Source organism: Hibiscus syriacus, unplaced genomic scaffold, assembly GCF_006381635.1.
Source record: "Hibiscus syriacus cultivar Baekdansim isolate YM2019G1 unplaced genomic scaffold, ASM638163v2 tig00111495_pilon, whole genome shotgun sequence".
NCBI lineage: Eukaryota > Viridiplantae > Streptophyta > Magnoliopsida > Malvales > Malvaceae > Hibiscus > Hibiscus syriacus.
This window is the reverse complement of record NW_024063103.1, coordinates 462,587-469,981: the sequence shown is the minus strand read 5'-3', so window position 1 is coordinate 469,981 and position 7,395 is coordinate 462,587. Positions and strand designations below refer to the sequence as shown.

Sequence of the window (7,395 nt, the reverse complement as noted above, 5' to 3'; positions counted from 1 at the left end):
CCATAAGTGTAAAATTCAAATATTTCGACCGTTAAACAGGGGGAATCGGTATCCCCTTGGGAGGAAATCGGTTCCCTCCGAGCATTCTGTTTTTCTCGGAGCCAAACCATTCAAGGGGAAATCGGTACCCTCTTGGGGGGGAATCGGTTCCCTATGAGTAATATGGAATTTTTGCCTTTGAAATGATTTGAAATAGTTTGTAAAATTGTTTTGAAATTATTTTAAGATAAAAACTTAATTTTACACTTGAGTAAGGATTAAAAATGACATTTGAAAGATTTGGAGTAATATTTTGATATTCGAATAATTATATCGAATATACTTAGAAAATCTTTTGAAAAATCTTAAAATTCATTTATCTTAATTTGTTATATCAAAATATTGAAATGTTTTCAACAAATATTTTGAAAGTTAAAAAGAAAACATATATAATTGTTCTTTATAATAGAGAGGTTTCATTGACTAGTGATTTTAAAATATCTTTTAATCTTAATTTATAATGATCAAAATACTGTATTATATAAAATCTGCAAATATAATTATGTTTTTATATTAAATACATGGGTTTTTAACACGCAAGAAAGAAAAACCCTGCCACCTTTTATATCTTCTTTTAAAAGAAAATTCTAGAATACGTGTCATTCGTTACATCATCATTAATTTTATAGGGTAAAATTTACAAATAATCATTAAATTATATCAAAATTATTTTTTTGAATATTTAACTATTAAAAGTTACATAATGTTAATTTTATTACAAATTGGACACAAAACCATTAAGAAATATCTCATTGGATCCTTTAATTATAACTAAAATTTAGTTTTACTCTTAATTTTAATTGAAATAATTTTTATGAGGTTCGTTGAATTAAAAATAAAATAAATATAGATAAAATAAATATCATCTTTTAATTATAAATATTAAATTTGCACCATATAAATTTAAAATTATTTGATATGACATTATAATATTATGGATGAATTATTTTTAAATTACATTTAAATTTTTTAAATAAAAGTTAAATGTTTAAATCACGTCATTAATAAAAAAGAATTTTATAATTTGATAAATAAATTTTCAAACGTCAAAAATTATATTTTTTTTTAATTTTACAAATAAAACAACAATTAAATAAATAATTAGTTATCAAATAATTTCCGCTTAATAAAAATTAATTTCATTGTTTGATAATTGTATTTTTTGAAAATATTTTTTAAATTTTAAAAAAATTCTAAAAATTCTATTTTTTTAGAGTTGTTACTTAAAAATGTTGAAAATATTAAAATAAAATTTTAGTTACAATTGATGGGCTAAATAAGATATTTTTCATTAATTGAGTATGTTATGTCACCCCTTAATAACATTTAACGAATGTTATTTATTTTTTAACAAATTTCAAAATTTAATGTCTATTTCGTAACTTTTAAAAATTCAATGATAAATAAAATCAATTTAAAATATTTTGTGACTATTTATGAATTTTTACCCTTTTTATATTAGTGGTGTATTTCAATGTATGTCATTAATGGTGCATTTCAACTAATGTCACTTATTGTAGACTAGTCCCTTTTTAAAAGACTTTATATACTTCCCTTTATCGCAATTAGTAAAATTTTCATTGCAAAAAGTAGGTTATTTGGGACAAAAGTTATTTTTGTCACTTTTGAAATAAGTAATTGTGACTTATTTATATTTATCACTCTTTAAATAATAATTATGACAATTTTAAAGCACATCATAAATAACTCGTCACTACTAGCGTTTTATTGTGGACAAATCAAGTTATCATTATCAACTAGTCACTAATAAAATGCTTAAATTGGCGCCAACATAATTTTTCACGGGAACAATTTTAATAGTGACAACATATTAAGTAGTCACAATTATTATTTGTAATTGTGACAAAAGTGGTTTTTTTTTTTTTTTTTTTTGTTACTAATCTTAGCTGGTGCTCTGTGAGGTCAATTATTTTTTCATTATATTTTTTTGGTAAAAAAGAAAACCACTAGGACCTAGTGTGGTAATCTGCCTTGCATGAAGGCCAAGTCGTTGTTGAGGACTCTTTGAGTTTTTGGGGAGGATCCTCAAGTATATAGCAGCCCAAATTCTTTTGATATCTCAGTCGAGATAGGTTATCCGCTAGCCTATTAGCTTCGCGATGGGTGTTTTGTAACATAACCATCCAAGGTCACTTGAGGTGTCTCAGATTTTCCTGATATGCATCGAGTCGTGTGATTGAGGAGGGGAGTTGAGCGAGTGCAATACTTCCATATTATCAATATTAACCTCAAGATGACGGATGTTGTGCTTCCAGGCTATCTCCAATTCATCTAGAACCGCCCAAGTCCGGGCTTGGAAAATGGGGCATCTTTTGATGTTCCTGCAAAAGATTAAGAGATCCAGCTCCCATTGTTGTTACGGAGGACTCCGCCGCTAGCAGCCTCTATTGTTTTGGAATGGACAGCTCTATCCGTATTAAGCTTGGTGATGCCAGGAGGAGGAGGCAACCAGTTGGCGTTCCGTAAGTTATAAACTTTATGGCTAGGTGTTTTGTATTGGCTTTGTTTGATCCACTCTGTCTAAGCTTTGGTCAAAAGGATTGTCTTCAATATAGCTCTGAGTTGCCATTAAAATAACATTATTCTGGTGTTTCCACAGCCTCCAAATGAGCACTCCAAACAGGTGTCTCCAGGTATAGTCTATTGTGTCCATACCTGCAGCATTGGATAAATTAAAACGAAGCCATTCAAAGAGAGGTTTGGAGAAAAAAGGCCGTAGAACGATGGCTAAGGAGGTGATTCCAAATCATGCGAGCGTGGTTGCAATCTCTAAGCACATGGGTTATGGATTCTTCCTCAACTCCACAGAGTGGGCACCGATCATCTCTAGTGATTCCACGTTTTTCCCTTTCCACGTTGGTCAAGAGCCGACGACGAAGGACAAGACAGATGAACTGGTATATCCTCTGGGGTAAATCGAAATTCCAGGCCAACATCTATTTATCATCAATTGCTTCCCATTTTTCGCTTTGGATCAAGTGGTACGTCGAGCTAACTGAACAGACACCTGATTGTTCCATACGATAAATTGGGAGGTCGCCTCTGATTCCATCAGAAGGCGGGGCATACCAAGGATATGCTTGACAGTGTCTTCGGGAAGAATTTGTCGAAGACTATGGACATTCCAATTGCCATCATTCCTGGCGAACTCGCTGACAGTAGCATGGGGATTCAGAATTTTATTGAAATCAATGTGCTCAGCCAAAGGTTTTTTACCAGTAATCCAGTCATCGAACCAAATGTTTGTGTCCGTACCGTTGCCGATGAACAAGGTAATATTCTCTCGAATGCACGACCATATACGGGCGAGGGACTTCCAGACATAAGAGCCATTTTTAGCAACGATATGTAACGGCACAACTTCCGTGACTTTATATTTGGCTCTAATGATTTTGGCCCACGGGGCATCGGCGCACGTCATGAAACTAAACCCCACTTGGATGAGGAGAGCATCGTTCTGACCGCGGAGGGGACGAATACCCATGCCGCCGTGAATGTTAAGTTGACAGCAAGTATCTCGGTTAACCAGAGCAACTTTCGAATTATTACAGCTACCCCAAATGAAGCGACGAGCAATTTGTTCAAGTTTGTCACAGATTCCTCTCGGAATCGAAACTGTCTGCATAAAATAGTTTGGGATGGCAAGCAAGGTAGACTTGGCAAGAGTAACACGCCCCACCAAAGAGAGGTTGGAAGCTACCCAACCGTTGAGCTTGTTTTGGACTTTGTCAATGAGAAAATGGAATGTGCTTTTAGTCACTCGCTCGCGGAAAAGAGGAATGTCGAGATACTTTCCAAGGTTTTTCCAGAGTTGAAATCTGAGGTTGTTGCAGAGCGTAGAGGCCCCATCCTCATCGACATCGGCGGAGAAGAAGACTATTGTTTTCTTGGAATTCACTTTGTGCCCTGAGAATCTACTAAATTCGTCAAGGATAACTCCCAATAAATTAGCTTGACTTGGGCTTGCTCTGCAAAATAAGATCAAGTTGTCGGCGAAAAATAAGTGTGAGAGGGGAGGGCTACCTCGCGCCATGATCATGGGCTCCCAGAGAGTAAACAGCAATGATTTTCATTATTAGTTTATACAAAACATTACACAAACTGATCGGTCGTAAGTCAGAGAAAGTTTCAGGGTTGTCGACCTTAAGAATAAGGACAAAAATGGTTTTGTTTACCTCCGGATCAATGGTGGATTACCACTGAAAATACCTTTAATCCACATGTATATCAAGTGACCCACTGTTTCCATTAGAGTATAAAATGCTCTAATTAACATTTACTTTTTTTTTCACGGAAAAGATATAATAATTATAACATTTTTAATGGTCACTATTATTATTCTTAATTGCGACAATAAGATTTTTTCTCTATTGAGTTTATTATTTTATTTTATTAAATATAATTTAAAGAACAATTGATATTATTTTAGGTTTAAATCTTATTATTTATATGTTTATATTTTAAAACCAATATAATTATTTTTTATATTTTTATTTCAGAAACTTATTTCATATGAGAAATCAATGAAAATTTAATTTAATTATTATATTAATTAATATTATAATCAATATATTTTTATAAATAAATAAAATTAATTCCAGCAACATTTTAGCTTAAATATTACTTTTTACCAAAAACAAATATTTATTTCTTATTATAGTGGTTAGGTGTTAAAAATAGTTTCCTAAAGGTCCTAGGTTTGATCGTCTTAAAAACCATATATTGTATTAATTTATCAAAAAAATAATATGTGGAACCAACAATTAGTTGGGCTAGCTGGATGAGATACTAGATCCCTTAAGTAAATTGGGTTGGAAGGTTTACCCTCGACTATGTAGTATTTAATTTGGATTAATCGATTAATAGATCGGATACTAGTGATTATACAAAAAATAAATATGTGTCGACGTCACATTAAACATTATTAACGAATAACTAACTGATGACAATGATTGTAATGCAAGTCCCTAAAGAAGATGAATATAACTAAAAACATAATAATATAATTGAAATTTAAAATCAATTTAATTTTTTGTAATCATGATAAAATATTTGTCACTAATAAAGATAATATTACCGTTTAAATTTTCATCATTGTTATTAATATTTTCTGTGTGAAATAGCGTAGTCACAAAAATATAAATAATTATGTTAAAATCCATTAAAGTCTTCATTGATATAATAATAATAGAGTTATTAGTAACAATAATTGACTATTCAAAAAATTTATCATATTGATATTCGATAACTAATTTTGATACTTTTAATAATAATTCGTAACGTGACTGAAAATAAATTTTATTGTTGTGTTAGTCCAGCTTTCAAAAACATAGTTATTTAGGAGTGAAAAAGAGATTAAATAATTAATGTATTATTTTTGACAAAAAAATAATTAATTTATTATATGCACGAGGGTAAATTCTGGAGGCACCCATTATTTTTAACCTAAAGAAGAAGAGACGACGATGCTGTATGCTTTTGCACCAAAAGAGACGTTGATGGAAACATAAAGAAGTTAGATATAAAAGGATAAGATGGATACTGTAACACTAATGGGGTTAACGTCTGACATAGTCGATTTCAGTAATTTTCACCATCTGCCATAAAGACTAAAAACAACCAGAGAATTTACAGCTTCTTAATGCCATTCAGGCTGGCATTCCTTTTAACAATAATAATTATGCTTTTTTTTTCCCACCATTTCCTATTTTCCAATGGCAAGTTGTTTGTTTGAGAGAATATACATTGGTCGACCTTATATTAAATCCGACGTCGTTTTTGCACCAACCAAAATTTAAGACTGTTTCATCTTCTTCCCGTCCTAAACAAATCAAATAAACAGAGCAAAAAACAAGAGAGTTTTTTGACCTTGAAAGAAACACAGCAAAAAGGCTCAAAGCAAAGATAAAAGATACAAACTGGCATTCCTTAACAACGGAAAAACACTAATACTCCCATAGCAAACTTTCTTCGAAACCATTTTGCAAAACCTTCTCTGGCACTATTAGTTGATCGCAAACATACCGACAATCTTCCAAGCTTTGAAGCCATGGTGGTGGATTAAACAACCCATCCACCGAGTCTATAAACACCAGCTCATTCTTCAACTCAACCGAGTCGCAGCTCGGCCCCAGACTCGGCAGCTCAACTATCTCGCTTAACTCGTCCGACCCCGAAGACAAGTCCACATGAGAAACCAAAGACGACAACGTGGAAGACGATGGAGGAGACTCGAATTACCATTTGGGCAGCTTTGGTCGCCGCGGCTTGGACGTCACGGGGTGCTAATGACGCGGGTCGAGGCAACGAGTTGGCCAGTTGAGGGAAGTTGAGATTCGCCGAGTCGCCTTTGATGCTTAAAGCGGCGGCATCGTGGGCGCGGGCCGCCATTTCGGGTGTGGGGAAGGTGCCGAGCCAAATGCGTGATATTTTGCGTGGCTCCCGTATTTCGGACACCCACTTGCCCCAGCTTCGCATTCGGACGCCACGGTAAACTGGATGCTTGCTCGAATCCCTCAGTCTCTTAATCCTCTTGTTAGAATCCAAACTGGCTTCGGGTTTAACGTCCACAGTAGTAGTTGAGTGAGTTGAGCCGGGAGATGAGGGTGATAACAGAGGAGAACACCAGGAGTTAGAGCTACTATCTGTCTCTGAAATTTGCAGATCAGTCATTTGTTTGTTTGTTCGTTTCTCTCTTACCGCCGGTGACTTAAACTAACAGACCCACCACTGCCGCCGCCACGGAAAAGTACAGTCAAGGTTGAAGCTGTTGGGCAAACAGGAAAACTGAAGGAAATGAGATTAGGGATTAGGGAGTGGCAGCATGAATATGTTTGTTTGGTGTGTTGAAGAAACAGAGAATAGAAGCAAAGAAGCCAATAGGAAGTAAAGTACAGTACAGTTGCTTCGTGATCCTTTTCTTCTTTGTTCTGATAATATATACTGAACGAAAAAGAGAGTGGTGGGATTTTTGAGGATATGGAGAGGATGAGCCACTTGGTGGTCAGGCAAGAAAACACACGTCGATAAGATTATTTCTTTTTTTTCCCTCTATTATAATTATGTTCAAAATAAAAATATTAAAATAATTAAAATAATTAATTAATTTATATATAATTTTTAATAAATATATAAGACACGTAATAACATATTAAAATAATTTATAGAATTAATAAAATAAAACACTGTCAGGTTCTCGAAAAATAAAAAAAGGGTTAAGGGTTTGTTCGGGTCTAGAAAACATAGATTATTTTTATTTTTTTATAAAATAAAAAAATAAATGTGCTTAGTTGTAAAATTAAAAAATATTTTTTTTAAAAATAAAAATAAAATTAA

The 7,395-nt window shown here is 33.2% G+C and overlaps 1 pseudogene; it reads right to left on the bottom strand.

The window, feature by feature from the left end:
• Positions 1 to 6,005: 6,005 nt before the first annotated feature.
• LOC120163774 lies at positions 6,006 to 6,949 on the bottom strand (annotated as a pseudogene).
• Between the last annotated feature and the right edge of the window lie 446 nt (positions 6,950 to 7,395).